The sequence below is a fragment of the Hemiscyllium ocellatum genome, chromosome 5 (assembly GCF_020745735.1).
Source record: "Hemiscyllium ocellatum isolate sHemOce1 chromosome 5, sHemOce1.pat.X.cur, whole genome shotgun sequence".
NCBI classification, from domain to species: domain Eukaryota; kingdom Metazoa; phylum Chordata; class Chondrichthyes; order Orectolobiformes; family Hemiscylliidae; genus Hemiscyllium; species Hemiscyllium ocellatum.
Window position 1 is genome coordinate 78,280,750 of NC_083405.1, and position 17,711 is coordinate 78,298,460.

At 39.7% G+C, this 17,711-nt stretch overlaps 1 protein-coding gene across 7 annotated transcripts in view; it reads right to left on the bottom strand.

The window, feature by feature from the left end:
• Nucleotides 1-17,711, bottom strand: part of tbc1d5 (TBC1 domain family, member 5) — a 518,645-nt gene that overhangs the window by 416,777 nt on the left and 84,157 nt on the right. The window lies entirely within an intron of this gene.

The following is a 17,711-nucleotide window of genomic DNA, read 5'->3' on the forward strand; positions in this document are numbered from 1 at the left end:
TCCTGGTCACTGATCTCCTAGTTGTATACTTTCCATCTACTACCACCCTCTGCCTTCTGTGCACCAGACAATTCTGGATCCAGAAAGCCACATTTCCCTGTATTCCATGCCTCCTTACGTTCTGAATGAGTCTACCATGTGGAACCGTATCAAACACCTTGTTAAAATCCATATAAACTACACCTACTGCTCCACATTCATTAATGTGTTTTGCCACATCCTCAAATAATTCAATAGGGCTTGTGAGGCATCACCTACTCCTAAAAATGCCATGCTGACTATCACTAATCAAACTATGCTTTTCCAAGTAATCATAAATCCTGTCTCTCACAATCCTCTGCAATTGCTAGGGTCATCCCTATTCCCTTTCTTGAATAAGGAAATAACCTTTGCCACCCTCCATCCATCTGGCGCTACTCCAGTGGAGAGTGAGGATGCAAAGATCATCGCCAAAGGCACAGTGACCTCTTCCGCTTGACTAGATGTTCTACATCCCTTGTTACCCAAGGTTCCTTCATCCTACCATCCCTTGCTAGCCTCAGTGGGACAAACCTATCCAGCACTATCAACAAATGCTTCCGAAACAACCTCCACATTTCTGACGTTCATTTTCCTGAGAACATCTGTTACAATTTAGACACCACAGCTCCTGCCTAATAGCATTGTAATTCCCTCTCCACCAATTAAATACTTTCCCATACTGTCTGCTCCTATCCTTCTCCATGACTATTGTAAAGGTCAGGGAGTTGTGATCACTATCACCAAAATGCTCTCCCACCAAGAGATCTGACACCTGGCCTGGTTCATTGCCAAACACCAAATCCAATCTGGCCTCCCCTCATGTCGGTCTATCCACATGTTGAATCAGGAACCCTTCCTGGATACACCTGACAAAAACTGCTCGATCCAAACTATTTGAAGCAAGGAGGTTCCAATCATTATTAGGCAAATTAAAAATGCCCATAACAACAGCCTATTATTTCTGTACCTTTCCAAAATCTGCCTCCCAATCTACTTCTCCGTGTCTCTGTTACTACTGGAGGGTCTGTAGAAAACTCCCAAGCAAGTGACTGCTCCTTTCCTGTTTCTGACATCCACTCATACTGACTCAGTAGACAAACCGTCCTCTCGGACCTCCCTTTCTGCAGCTTTATATTATCCCTGATTAGCAAAGCCACTCCTCCACCTCTTTTACTTCACGTCCACCCCCAATTCTTTTTGAAATATCTAAACTTTAGAACATTCAACAACCATTCCTGTCTCTGGAATGGCCACAGCTTCGTAGTTCCAAGCGCTAATCTAAGTTCAGCACCCTTATTGCTGATACTTCTTGCATTAAAATAGACACACTTTAACCGGTCACACTGACTGCAACTCTGCTCTAAAAACTATCTATCCCTCCTCGCAGATGCTCTGCACGTTGTATCTGGCTGTTCACTCGCTACTCCATCCTCAGATTCAGAGGACCGGTTCCAAACCCCTTACCAAACCAGTTTAAGCCATCCCGAAGAGCTTTCGTTCTTGTAAGATTATTTCTAAAGACAGGAAAATAAACAGTTGAAAAAAATATGTGGCTCATGAAACACATTAAGGATAGTAGGATAAGGACAAGTAATGACTGGAACATGTGAAAATTCTTGAATGCCAGTATGATCCAGGGCAAACATTTATTGTGAATGGAGGAACTAAGGCTCAAGAATCATTGAGCTAGAGGCCAGACTGCAGGCACACAACCAGAGAGGAAGAAAGTTACCTGGATGTTTTGTATCAGGACGTGATCATACCCCTTCGGAATAGGTTTTCTGATTTGAACACTGATGGGGGACAGTGAAGGTCAGTTGCAGATATGACAGTTAAGGTTAGGTGTACAGCAATCTTACCTTTGCAAATTGTCAAACAGGTTGGAGATTCACTAAGCTCGTTTGATGGGGGTGAAGTGCTCTGGGATGGAGGGTTAATTATCATAGCAACATCGTATAGGAAGCCATTCAAGTCAGGGAAGCAAAAATGACAAGGCAGGACAAGCCTTCCTGATGAAGGGCTTTTTGCCCAAAACGTTGATTCTCCTGCTCCTCGGATGTTGCCTGACCTGCTGTGCTTTTCCAGCACCACACTTAGGACAAGCAAAGAGCTGTAGGAGGTCAGTAAAATGAGCCAAAACTTCTAAGATAATAATCCCTGCATTATTACTTGAGACACGTGCTGATTTATATCGACAAACAAGATTAGAGAAATGAATGTCAGGCTTAAAGACTGGTTTGAGGGAACTGTATTCTGGTTCATAGTGCACTGTTATCGGTATTGGGGAAAGTGAGGGTTATAACATTGTAAAGATCATCTGAAACATGCTAGGACCAGTTTTAGCCAGCCACAATTCTTGTGCTTTAAACTAAATAATGGAAGCAAGAGATCATATCTGGGAAGATGTGGTAAATCAAAGATGAAAGACAAAGCAAGAGAGGAACTTATTAAAATTGGAAATAATAGATAGTGACAGAATGGTGTAGACAGTTCAAATCTATAAGTATATTAGCAGGTAAGGCTAGAAGTTTAAAAAAAAGAACAAAATAAAAGGTTCTGTATCTGAATTCATGCAGCATTCAAATTAAAACAAAATGATAGCAAAAATGCAAAAACATCCATGACCTCAGCACCCCTCCCCCACCACGAATGTAATTCTCTCTTAATTACAGACACAGCAGCAGCCCTCATCCACACAGTTTTCCAAGACATCTGCACTCATTTAATCCTAGCAACTTCAGCATCCCCAAACTGAATTCCTCCAACAACAGCGGCTCTACCTGTAGAGAACTTGAATTCCCTCTAAAAACTTCTTTGCCTCCTTTCCCAGCCTTTAAAACCAGCTTGTTTGACCATAATTTGATTTAGGTCACATGTGTGGGTGATAAAGGTGGGTGGGTGGTGGGTATAGAATGTACATCAGGACTCACTAGGTAGGGATCAGACCTCTAGGGACATGCGGTGCTCGTCAGGCACATGACCAGAGTGTTTGGATTAAGGGCTAACAGTGGGATAATTCCACACAAATTGGGAAAAGGGCTGGGGATCTAGGCCAGGGGCTGCACCAGAGCCCATGTGCTCAGTCTTCCCCCTACTCTTTTGGATCATTTCCCCAAAATTTACCCATATTAAAAGAAATATACTCACATTTGAGGCAGTTCAAGGGGACTCATGATGCTGATTCCTGGGATTAAAAACAGTTGACTTATCAAGAATGACTAAACAGGTTAGGCCTTTATTCATTAGAGGTGAGGGTTAATCATAGAGTCATGCACAGTATGGAAGCAGACTCTTCAGTTCAACTCGTCCAAGCCAACCAGATATCCTAAACTAATCTAATTCCATTGGCCAGCATTTCGCCCATATACCCATCCAGATCCCTTTAAAATGTTGTTATTGTACCAGCCTCCACCACTTCCTCTGGTACCTTATTCCATACACACATCACCCTCTGCGTGAAAACATTGCCCCTTCGGTCCTTTTTAAATCTTTCCCCTCTCAACCTAAATCTATGCCCTCTAGTTCTGGACTCCCCACCCCAGGTAGAATACTTTGTCTATTTATCCTATCCATTACACCATGATTTTATAAACCTCTATAAAGTTTATAACCCCTCAGCCTCCGACGATCCAGGGAAAACAGTCCCAGCCTATTCAACCTCTCCCTTTAGCCCAAACCCTCTAACCCTGGCAACATCCTTGTAAATCTTTTCTGAACCCTTTCAAGTTTCACAACATCTTTCCGATAGGAAGGAGACCAGAATTGCACGCAATATTCCAAATGCTGCCTAACCAATGTCCTGTAGAGCCACAACATGACCTCCCAACTCTTAGACTGAAAAGAGAAAAGCATGCCTCCCTCGCTATCCTATCTACCTGTGACTCCACTTTCAAGGAGGTATGACCTGCACTCCAAGTTCTCTTGGTCAGCAATGCACCCCAGGACCTTACTTTTAAGTATATAAGTCCCACCCTGATTTGCCTTTCCAAAATGCAGCACCTCACATTTATCTAAATTAAACTCCATCTGCCAGTTCTCAGCCCATTGACCTATCTGATCGAGATCCCCTTGAACTCTGAGGTAGTCTTCTTCCTTGTCCACTAACATCTAATTTTGGTGCCATCTGCAAACTTACTAACACTACCTCTTATGTTCACATCCAAATCATATATATATATATATAAAGGAAGCAAAGCAGTGGATCCAGCACCAATCCTTGTGGCACCTCGATTATCCGAACGAGATGGGTAGGCACTATTTCATTTGGATAATTGATTATTCAGGTAATCAATTTGACCTTACTTTTGCAAAGGGCTGTGTAACTAACCGTTACGTCAAAAATATCCAATTACTGATGCTTGAGGTGCCGATGTTTCTTTGTTTTTGCCAGCGTTTTCAGATGTTCTTCTGTACAGTAATCCGAATACAGTTACCTCTTTAAAGTAATGTTTTTGTGGGACCTTGAGATCTTCTTCAGATAATCCAAAATTTGGATAATTGATATTTGGATAATTGAGTTTCCTATGTATTTCCCCACATTATGTATCTTCTAGGTCTTTCTCCACAGTAAACACTGATGCAAAACACTTGTTTAGTATCTCCCCCATCTTCTGTGGCACATAGGCTGCCTTGCTCATCTTTGAGGTGCCCTATTCTCTCTCGAGTTACCTTTTTGTCATTAATGTATTTATAAAATCCCGTTGGATTCTCACTAACGCTCATTGCCAAAGCTATCTTTTGTCCCCTTTATGCCCTCCTGATTTCCCGCTTAACAAAGAAAGTCACAGCACAGGCACAGACCCTTTGGTCCTGCAAGCCTGCGCCAATCCAGATTCTCTTTCTAAACTTGCCGCCTATTTCGAAAGGGCTGTATTGCTTTGCTCCCTGTCCATTCATGTATCTTTCTAGATACATTTTAAATGACACTATCATGCCTGGCCCTACCACCTCCACTAGCAACGCGTTCCGGGCAACCACCAGTCTCTGCATAAAAACTTTCCCACGCATATTTCCCTCTCTCATTTTGAACTCATTACCCTTAGCTTTGGAGTCCCCCACTCTGGGAAAAAGTTTCTTGCTATTAGCCCTGTATCTATCTCTCATGATTTTGTAGACCTCAATCACGTTCCCCCCTCAACCTCCTTCTTTCTAATGAAAATAATCCTAATCTACTCAACTTCTCTTCCCTCCAATGGAACATTTAGATTGATAAGTCCCCAGGGTCAGAAAAGTCCCCATCCTAGATTGCTTTGGGAATTGAGCAAGGAGTTTACTAAACCGCTGGCGACCATATTTGCTTCCTCACTCTCCATAGGAGTCGTACCAGAGGATTGGAGGGAAGTGAATGTTGTTCTCTTTCCAAGGAGGGTAATAGGGAAATCCCTGGCAATTACAGACCAATCAATCTTACATCTGTGGTCAGCAAAGTTTTGGAAAGAATTCGGAAGGATTTATGACTATTTGGAAAAGCATAGCATAATTAAAAGCAGTCAGTATGGCTTTGCAAAGGGCAGGTCATGCCTCACAAATCTTATTGAGTTCTTTGAGGAGGTGACGAGACAGATTGAAGAAGATCGGACAGTGGATGTGGTGTATACGGAAATGCAATTGATAACATTCCTCATGGTAGGCTCATTCATAAAGTCAGGAGGTATGGGATACAGGGAGATTTGACTCTCTAGATTCAGAATTAGTTGGCTGACAGAAGGCAGAGTGTGGTTATAGATGGAAAGTATTCTGTCTGGAGGTCAGTGGTGAGTGGTGTCCCGCAGCGCTCTGTTCTTGGGCCTTTGCTTTTTGCAGTTTTGATGAATCAGGAGGATGAGGGGTGTGTTAGTAAATTTGCCGATGCCACAAGGTTGGAGGTGCCATTGATAATATCAAGGGGTATTGCATGCTGCAGTGCGACATAGACAGGATGCAGAGCTGGGCTGAGAAATGGCAGATGGAGTTCCACCTGGATAAATGCAAATTGATTCATTTGGGTAGATCGAACTTGAATGCTGAATATAGGATTGATGACAGGAAGTTTGGCAGTGTGGAGGAACAGAGAGAACTTGGTGTTCAAGTGCATAGATCCTCAACGTTGCCACCCAAGTGGATAATGTTATTAAGAAAGCATATGGTGTTTTGAATTTCATTAACAGGGGATCAAGTTTAAGAGTCATGAGGTTTTGCTGCAGGTCTACAAGACCCTGGTGAGACCACACTTGGAATACTGTGTCCAGTTCTGGTCGCCCTACTATTTGAAAGATGCGGAGGCTTTGGAGAGGGTGCAAAAAAGGTTTCCGAAATGCTGTCTGGACTGGAGAGCTTGTCTTATGAACAGAGGTTGACAAAGCTTGGACTTTTCTCTCTGGAGAGAAGGAGGAAGATAGGTGACCTGATCGAGGTGCACAAGGTAATAAGAGACATGGATAAAGTCGATAGCCAGAGACTTTTATCCAGGCCAGGATTGACTGCCACAAGGGGTCATGGTTTTAATGTGTTAGGAGGAACGTATAGAGAAAACGTCAGAGGTAGATCCTTTATGCAGAGAGTTGTGAACGCATGGAATGCGTTGCCAGCTGTGGTGGCAAAATACCTAATACAGCACTAAGTGTTTTGAATAAGGTAACAATGTTGAATCTTCTCTTTATATCTTCCACTGTCTTCTTTCCTTCTTTTTACAGATTTTGTTTCACTGGTCACTGATCATTAAAGGTATCTTTAAGAGAGCCGTTTTTCGGGCAGTCTGTACATGCTGGTGGCTTGTTAGCTCTCCCTCAACTGTTCAATTTTTCCTGGTCTTATACCCCAAAGCATCAGATTGTTTCATTGGGTTTTAATATTGTCAATACACTAAATTCAAACTTGATTGAAGGTTGGTATTTTGGGGTATAATTTAAACTGATTGGCCGAGCTTGAATTTGTTTTGTCGTCTCCAGACAACCCAGCTAATCCAATTATAGGCTGCTCCTGCTACAACATATCAGCAGTAAATGCAAGGACAAATGAGTGTGATTAAAGACACATCTTGCACCAATTCTGTTAGTTACAAGGGTAGTATCTTACTAATTATTTGCCATCATGATAATATTTTTGGGGTTTTCGGGAGGTAATTTGTCTGCTGACACATGAATTTTTAGTGAGCCAAAGTAAAATTGATCCATGACATTCAATAGGAACACCATTGCCGAAACCCCCACTTTACAATGTACTGAGGGTTACCAATGACCAGAAACTGAACTGGGCGAACTATATACTATGGCTAATAGAGCATGTCAGAAGTTGGAAGTTCTAAAGCAAGTAACTTGCGTCCTGAATCTTCAAACCCTGTCCACTATTCATAAAACAAGTCAGTAAAAATCACAGGGACATTCTGTTTCTCCCACTCTGTCTCTGAAAGAGCTGCATAATTAGCATTAAAGTAGTGTCTGTTTTTAATTTAACGTAGGGTGCGTCTGCAATAAGGGACTCCAATCTATGTCTCATTAAAGCATGGATGATCATGTAAGGCTGTTCATTAAGTTGAGAACATTATTGAAATGTGAAATATATGTGGATTAATTCATGATCGAGTAGCCAGTTCTGTGTTGCAGAATTAATTTGTGTTTATTCCCCTTTCAAAGTTGGATGTTTGGAAACCAGTATCCTGACATGCTTGATAGCAGTCACTTTAAACAGAAGTCGAGAAGGAAACTTTAAATTGACAGAAAAGAAACAAAAGAGTGCTGCGAAGGGCAAAGCGCTTGCATTTTTTTAAAGAAGTGCAAACACAAGACTCACTCAATTGTGAATAGCTAGAATTTTCATTTTGGAAACATAGTATGGAGATTTATTTGTAATACATTAACAAAAGCATTTACTTATAGAAACATCGAAACAAGATTAGGCTATTCAGCCCTTCAAGATCATTCCGGCATTCTAGATGAATGGATAATAATCAATGATCAATCAATACGATATTTCAACATTTGCCTTATAACCCTTGATGTCACTAATACTGAGAATATCTAACCATCTCTGACTTGAGAATACTCGTTGGCTGAGCTTTCACAACCCTCTGGGGCAAAGATATTCCAAGATTCAGTCCCTTCTGAGTGAAGAAATTGCTCTTCATCTCATTACTAAATGGCTTGCCCCATATTCGGAGACTGTCCTCTAGTTCCATATCCATAGCCAGGGAAAATGTTCCAAGTTTAAAGATTTTATTTATGTTCTATAATTATTTATACACATACCTTGGTATTAGTGTCATCTCAGCTGTGCAAAACCCAAAAAAGACAACACCAGCATAGAGATTAAGATTAGAGTGGTGCTAGAAAAGCAGATTAGGCAGCATCCGAGAAGCAGGAAAATCGACGTTTCGGGCAAAAGCCCTTCATCCTGAAATGTCGATTTTCCTGCTCCACTCTTATCTTGACTCTAATCTCCAGCATCTGCAGTATCCACTTCTACCCAGCACAGAGGTTACGGTAACTACATCATCTAAGAAACAAATTAGTGGGAATGAAGAGAAGAAAAGGAAGAGCTGTTCAAATAAAATTACATGGTCTATGATAGGGTACAGTTTGACAGATCAAATGACTATTCTTAAGTTTGAAATTCCCAACCATTATACAATACATTATAATGCATACACAAAAGTGATTGAAGTGCTTAAATTGTTGTCTAACATACCTATAATTGACAATGGACTGTTGTGGTTCTGCTCGCCGAGCTGGAAGTTTTTGCTGCAAATGTTTCGTTCCCTGGCTAGGGAACATCATCAGTGCTGTTGGAGCCTCGTGTGAAGCGCTGCTTTGATGTTTCTTCCGGTATTTATTTATTTATTTATTTATTTATAAATACCGGAAGAAACATCAAAGCAGCGCTTCACACGAGGCTCCAACAGCACTGATGATGTTCCCTAGCCAGGGAACGAAACGTTTGCAGCAAAAACTTCCAGCTCGGCGAGCAGAACCACAACAACGGATACCCGAGCTACAAATCTTCAATCAGATTTTGACAATGGACTACCAGAAAATATCGTTCCTCACCATACATTCATATGAAACATAAAAAGATCACCAACTTTAAAACCAGACTGCTTTACTACATACATCATCCAATTCTCAACACTGCATTCACTGCTTCATGAAATACCATTTCTGAAACCCCCATTTACAATGTACTGAGGGTCACCAATGACCAGAAACTGAACTGAACAACTATATACTGTGGCTGACAGAACATGTCAGAAGATGAAAATTCTAAAGCAAAAACCTTGCCTCCTAATTAAATCACAGTATCTTAGAACACCTAGAAGAAAGTCTCTGCCACACTAAATCCAAAAATAACTTTAAAATGTTGCACATTGGTTTGTCAAAAAATGGCAAGTCACGAATGTGGTACAAACTGTACATATATTTTGTGCACATCTACACATACAATAATAATAAGAATAATTTGGTGATTTACAGAAAATTACATGAGCAATAGGGCCTGTGTAACTCACTAACTATTAAACAAAGCAGGCTTCAAATAGAACTTGCAGACTTTGAACAAATCCATAAATAAAACATCCGAGATTATTTATTTTCTTAAAACTAAAAAGCCGAAAAACCAGTCAAATCTAATTTAAAGAAATTCTCATTGTTGTTCTTGGGAGTGGCACATGACGTTTTTTTTCCCCCCAACTTCACTGATGATGTTTTGGCAATCTTTGGCAGAGCTGGATATTATGGAATTGTCCTGGCTCCTGAGGACAACTCCAATCATTGCAGCCTTGCTCTGAATGTGGACAAAAGAGCTGAAATCCATAGGCTAAGTGAGAATGATTGCCCTTAACATCAAGGGAGCATTTGACCAAGCTAGACATTTAAGAGTCCTATTTAAGTGAAGTCAATGAGAATCAGCAGTTTTCACTGGCTGCTGTTATAAGTAGCATAAAGGAAGAATATTGTAATTATTGAAAGCCAATCATTTCAGCTCCAAGACACTGCTGTAGAAGTTCCTTCCAGCAAGTTAACAAGTATAACCATCTTGGCTGGATTTTCCACAAATTTTATAAATAACCCATGACATTTTGTGAACAAGCAAATCCCGCTATTTGACAACAAAAGTACGGAAAACATCAAGCAGGGCAGCATACTTATTTCCTTGCTTTGTGAAGGCTCTTGTTCTCCTTTCACCATCAACGTATTTCATTTAGAGCAAACATGATCCTCAAGTGGCTTGTTCAGGTACACAGCCAAATGTTGAACGATGGTTGTTAAAACTGAATTTATTGCTTCACAGACATTTTTTGATTTCATCAGATGTGTAGGATCTGAACACATCTCACTGTTCTCTGCTTTACATAGGCTACCAAATGTCTAGTTCACATAATTCACTTAATCTTCACCCACTCCAAAGGGGAGGCAATGGCCTTCTGATATTATCACTAGACTGTTATCCAGAGATCCAGGAAATGTTCTGGGGACCCGGCTTCGAATTCTGCCATGGCAAATGGTGGAATCTAAATTCAATTTTAAAAATCTAGAATTAAGAGTCTAAATGATGATCATGAATTAATTTCCAATTGTCAGAAAAAAAGTTCTGGTTCATTAATATCATTTAGGGATATCTTTATCTGGTCTGGTTTACATGTCACTCCAAACACACAGCAATGTGGTTGACTCTCAGTTGCCATCTGAGCAACTGGAGACAGGCAATAAATGCTAGCATAGCTAGTGACACCCTCACCCCATGAATAAACTTTTAAAAAAACTACAACTGTTTCCACAGACATACTCAAAAATTCCTGCAAGGAACTTTGATCTCCAGCACAGTTATTTAATCTAGACTTATGCTCGGACATATTTACTGGAAATATTTTCAAAACTTTTCACTCCATAGTTTAGCAGCTGGGCATTATCAAAGTTCATACATATTGTCAATGTGGCTTAATGGATGCTCTTTTTTTTTGCTGTAGTCTGATGTTGAATTGCTGAAATTTGTAATTTTGACATTTTATAGTTTAAGAAATCTTGGTCTTCTGCTGCAACATTAGATTTTTAATTTCATAAAGTAGTTATGTGGATCGGCTGTTGTTCTGAATCTTTACTGGACTTGGGATGTAATTCGGCCCAGTTAAGTATGTAAACATGCATTGCATAACTGTTGGTAATTATAACATTTCAGCAATTGTCAATTGAGATACTGAATGCTCAAGATCAATCCTGCAGTTGGTCCCTGTTTTCATGATGCATTTTGTCTTAGGCATCTTCTTCAGACCAGATTCCCCTCTCTTTCATTATTGTGTCAGTGAATTCTTTCATCACAGCACAATTATTTCACAAGTTCTAAATATTATGATTCCAGCTTAAAAGGTCATGTTCTGTTCAAAATTGCCATGCCAATAAGTTGGCCATAAGATGTAGGAACTCAATTAGGCCATTCAGCCCATTAAATCTGTTCTGCTGTTCAATCATAGCTTATATGTTTCTCAACCTTATTCTCTTGCCTTGTCCCCATAAACCCTTACTAATCAAGAACTATTTCTATCTTAAATATGCTCAATGACTTGGCCTCCATAGCCTTCTCCAACAAGGAGTTCCACAGATTCACCACCTCATGGCTGAAGAAATTCCTACTCATTTTAGTTCTAAGGACCCATTCACCGAGGCTGTGGCTTCTGATCCTAATCTGTCCTACCAGTGGAAACTCCCTCTCCGTGTCTACTCTAGCCAAGCATCTTAATGAGATTCCCTCGCCTTTCTCAACCCCACCAAATACAGATTCGGAGTTCTCAACCATTCCTCATATGTCAAGTCCTTTAAACCCAGGATCATTCTAATGACTTGCCTTATGTGGGTGTGTAAACTCCTACAACATCTTTGTATCAAGTACACACGAACTGTTTCATTTCACGCATTAATTATAGTGTAAAATAAGTAAAACATGCATGCCAGGACTGGCAATTGAGGCTGACTACTTATACAAGTACAGGATTTCAAAGAATGGAGTCAATTTATATGCCAACGAGCGCAAAACATGAATTTTAGCATCAATAAAATGGAGTTGTTTTTAAATGCGAGGCTGACTAATGCACTGTAATCCATTACTTGTTAAAACTAAATGCAGTAGACACAGAATTCAGTATCGACAAACATCACTTCTTCTCTTTTCCTTTTATGTCTGCACTTGCTAAACATTTAATACCCATGGATGTTCAGCTTCCAGCCTTAGTTGTGAGGTGACCATATCTCCGTAATCACAATCATATCATATTCATTTATTAGTATTTACGCAGTTACTTCAGCTACCTTATTGCAAATGCTCTACCCATTCTAATGCAGCATCTTTAGATTTGTCTATCCGACAATTTTACACCTTTCTTGTGCTATGGCCCAATTCTCAGCTAGCCTTGATTTCTTCTGCCTTCCACTTTTGCTTTCTACCTTTCTATCTCTCATTTTTACCTTTGTTTCCCTCACTTTTATCTCCCTATTCAGATTCCCATTTCATTCAAGTTTAAAGTCTCCCCCACAACGCTAGCAACTGCCTCTGCGAGGATTCTGGTCCAGGTCTTGCTGGAATGCATCTCATCCTATCTTCCAAAAATCCAGTTTCAATGTCTACAGAATCTGAATTCATAGAATCACAGAATATTTAAGGAATTAGGTTCTGGTGATTCACTAGTGACAGTGAAGTGTTTTCTCACAACACTTGGATCAGCGACCTTACACCTCTATTTCACAGTTCTGCTTTGCTGTCAGTGCTCTAGGACTTTCCCATATCCATGCTTAGCTGGAGCCTAAGACAAGATTTACCAAAGAAAAGTAGTTTACTGAGGAGCCCTATGTGTCCATGCTGAATTTTCCCTATTAGATTCTCCCCTTGAAATCTGAAGTACAAATCAAAGGATCTCCTCATATTTAGTCGTTTGTTCAATCCTTTGATCTCTTAAAATATCATTGGTCTTTCATACAGTTGGCAGCTGCCCCACACTCATGTGAACTTCAAAGTACTGCAGATCTTGCAGACCTCAAGTAAAACCAGTAGAAAATTTCCAAACCAGGTCTAATCTTGTTCCATTCGTTTTGGGTACTTGTTACTTCCTTGCCTTTTTTGGAGTATAAATAATTAAAAAGACAAATATAATTCCTTAGAAATAAAGCAGAAAAGAATTGTGTTTTCTACCTGGTACGCCCTCCGAGGATTCTAATTAATGCAATATAAATTTGACAGAGTAATTTTGCATTTTTAGTTTGATCACCATTTTTTGAGGTACAGTCACACAAGATAAAGGAAATCAATAGAACTCAGTTATGTCTTTGGCAGAAACATGCGGTTATTTTCAGCTGTACATCACAAGCTTCAACACGTGGCACTTCTAAACTAAGGCTTTTGTTTGGTGTAAAAAACAAAAAAGCTAGAAGATTGAGTCTAATATTTCTATATGCACAATAGAGAGAACTTCTTTCTTTAAAAATGCACACATAGAAAAAAGCAATTATAGAAGTGACAAATTAGATCTGAATCTTTGACAAATGTAATTAATTGACAGTACCAATACCAATGAAGTAGGCACAATTCAATAAGTCATTGCCTACAACTATTTTAGCACATTGCACGACCCAGGATAGCACCCCATGCATTTAAAGCAGGAGTCTCAGATTGTAACTGAATATAAATTTGATGTAATTCACAAAGCCAGCAAGTGTATAATACCCCATTTTTTCCCCCAAACATAAACAAGCATGATCTTTAGCATCAGAGAATGTTGGCAAGCTTATCTTCATGTTGTAGTCAGCTATGCAAAATGCATGTATCAAGAATTTTGCTCATCTGGACATTTCATAGTATAAAACAGCATAAGGTGTAGAGCAAAACAAATGTACACATATTGCCAAAGCATTAGTCCTCGATCAGCTCTTCAGAATTGAGGTTATCTTTTGTAATATCTCAAAGGAACAAGAAGAGATACATAGTTTACCGTAAAACTGTAAACAACCAGCCATATTGCCCCAATGGCCCATTTGATCAAGGTCCCATCATAAGCTGAGGTAACCTTCTTCGCTGTCCACGATACCTTCAATTTTGGAGTCATTTGTAAACTGATTAACTATACCTCTTAAGCTCATATCCAAATCATTTATACAAATGACGAAAAGTAGTGCACCGATCCTAGAGTCATCCCTTCACTCTGCGACTGTGCCCTAGGGTTTTATTCTCTCTTACTAGTAGAAATATCATCTTCATATCCACTCCATCCAGGCCTCTCAGGGTTCTGCAAGTTCAATCAGATCTCTCCTTACTCTTCTAAACCCCATTGAGTACAGACCTGCTCCTCATATGTCAACTCCTTCATCCCCAGGATCATTCTTGTGAACCTCTCAAACTTCCCTCCAAGGGCAGCATATCCTTCCTTAGATAGGGGGCCCAAAACTGTTATTATTTCAAATGTGGTCTGACTAGTGCCTTATACAGCTTCAGCAATACATCCTGCATTTTGAATTCTGGCCCTCTCAAAATCAATGCTAACATTATACTGCTTTCCTAAATGCCACAAGAATCTGCATGTTACCCTCAAGACGATCCTGAACAAGGACTCCCAAATTCCTTTGTGTTTCAGACTTCAAAGCCCTAATCCAATGCAAACACTCCAGGACAACCATTTCGCCCTTTCCATCACTTCACCATTAGAGCATGGGGTGGCAGGGTAGCTCAGTGGTTAGTACCAGGGACCCGGGTTTGATTCCAGCCTTGTCTGTGTGGAGTTTGCACATTCTCCCTGTGTCTGCGTGAGTTTCCTCAGGGTGCTCTGGTTTCCTCACACAATCAAAAGGTGTGCAGGTTAGGTGAATTGGCCATACTAAATTGGCCATAGTGTTCAGGGATGTGTAGGTTAAGTGCATTAGTCAGGGGTAAATGTAGAGTAATAAGGTTGGGGAATGGGCTGAGTGGGTTACTCTTCAGAGGTTTGGGCCAAAGGGCCTGTTTCCCCACTGTAGGGATTCTATGATTACTGAAAGTGCAAACACTCGCTTAGGCACAAGTCTACAACTTAAGTCCCTCTGCCACTCCACCTAGGTCTTCTCCTTAATGACCTTTCTTAAAATCGATCATTTTAAATCACATTTCTGGCCACTTGTACATCCACGTTTTCTTTCGTTCTGCATCCACTTATGTCTGATATTGCTTCAGTGAAATGCATAAGGATAGTTTTCCACATTAAAGACATAATTGGTGATTTTCTAACTGTACATTTATTTTTCCTGTTCCTATTACAGTACATCTATTCAGCATTTAAATCTTGCAAAAACTGCCTAACAGTACCTTAATAAATGTTTTCTAAGGCACTTTACAGATTCACCAGCAGCACCAAGACAGAGTGCAATTTTGAAAAGAAACCAAAAATACCAAAGAATTTGGTTTAAGGAAGATTTTACCGGACCAATGGAACTACATAGGTTTGAGTACAGAATTCTTGAGCACAGGATCAAGGTGACAGAATGTAAAATTGCCAATGGTTGGCTAAAGGAAGGGTATATGTAAAAGTCAAATGTCAGAGGAAGATAAATCTGGAATATTATAGGGCTGATGGAAAAAAGAAAGGGAAGGGATGGTTCTCTGGGGAAACCTGAAAACAAAGATGCAAGTTTTAAAATTGAGGCAACGCTGAACCGCAAGACAGTGCAGGTCAGTGGCACTTGGAAGTTAGAACACAGACAGTAAGTTTTGTAAAATTACATAATTATGAAGAATGCAACATGAGGAGAACATTGTTATTTATAGACATGACAGTTGCAAAGGAATGGATAAGGATTTCAACATCAGATGAGGTGAGGCAAGAATGAGGATGGATAATGTTAGGGAGGTGCAAGTGAGTGATTTTTGTGAATGAGGACAAACTGATTCAGCTCAATGACAAATAGAATGTCAACACTGCAAATGGGCGAGTCCAGCAGAAGAACTGAGGGAAATGATAGGTGGTAAAGCAATATAGCTGATAGTTGACCATGTACAAATCCAGCAGCTACATTTCCAGAGGCTGTCATGGAGGTCCAGCATGTAGATAAAAATTAGGAGGACCCAGAACAGTTCTTTAGAATGCTGAGGTAGTTGCAAGGAAATGAGAAGAGAAACTATTTCACATGGTTCTCTTGCTACAAGAGAAGCGAAAAAGATTGGAAGCGGGTGAATGCAGTCCCTTGTGGACAGGTGGAGAGGCACTCGAAAGAATGCTGCAGTTGACCATATTAAAAGGTTACACGCATATCCAGAAGGATGAGTAACAGGTGTGTTGTAGTCACAAAAGAGTATTATTCGTCACTTAAATAAGCACTGATTCAATATTGCTGTAGGAAGTCTGAATCTGGTACAGATTTGGGAGCCATAACAGCTATTGGGGTTGGGACAGTAGATTACAAAGGCAGATGTGACAAGAATGGATTCGATATTATAAGAACTTCTTAGATTTTTTTTGAAAATAAGACAGTATTTGCGGTCTATGCATCTATTTTATGTTCAGCAATGTTGTCAGGTAATTGGATTCAATTTTGCCTTACTATTCAAAAAGAAAACTATGTACTGCTGCAGACTTAATGCTTTTTTAAAATTACCAATGCAATTTTATTCTTGAGCTCTTGATACGGAAATTTCTGAATAATAACCAGCACACTTTTAATAAACAAAAATGAAATTATGGTCCTTGGATAGCTGCATTCTGTTTAAATTTTGAATAATGTCATTTATATTTTTCCTAGCAGATGCTGAGAGACTTTACAAGGACACCAGGTTCAATCAGAACCCTGATTAAAGTTCCATCTGGAGCTTAATGGATTCACAGATCTGTTACAATTACCAAAGTCACCAGTGTCAATCTTCACAACTGTATAAGAGCCTTCAGTTCCCATGTCTACAACAAAACATTTTTAATCAAACAGCCTCAATCCATTTACAATAAGTGGAAGAAAACTCTGCATATTTGCCAGGATAGAACTAAACATGATGCAAAGCAACTGAAAATTGTGTCCCAGCATGTAACTGGTCATGAAATAATTATGACATTACTCCCAACAGGAAACTATCCCCGCTAAATTTTGTCTTCATGTTTAGAAGATCTTTTGTGACATTTGCACAACATTTTGATACTCGAATAAAAGCACACATTCAATGCAGGTTTACCCTTTAGAATTGCAACATCATACCTGTTAAACATGCTTTAGGTTAGAACCACTTAAGTATGCACATATTTATTTTTCAATTTTCAGAGAGCTATATTCATTGACAATTTTTTCCAAGTCAGTTCCTTAGAACCTACATTCAGAGAATTGCCAAATCATGACGGAGGCTAAAAGAACTTGTTCTATTTCAAAATCTCCCTCATCCATCTACCATAATATCATTATCTGGTCTGATAGAGACTACTTCTATGCTTTCAAGCAGCTTCTCCCAATATTGTCATCAACTTTGCAATATGTTTATTCCAGTTCAAAAAAGGTCTGAATTGGAACTCCATCAACAAATCAAAGGTTAGAAAGAAACAAGAGCTATCCAACATCATGAATTTGCTTCAGGAGCTCATTCTTTTCCATGAGTTACACAGGGCAATATTTCTTCAAATTACTGCATTCTATTTTTATATAACCAGTTTCAAACAAACAATGGTTAAGTAGCCCTCAACAATTTACAGACAAGCATATGTCTGTCTGTAAGTACCTTTTGTTCAAAACTTGCAT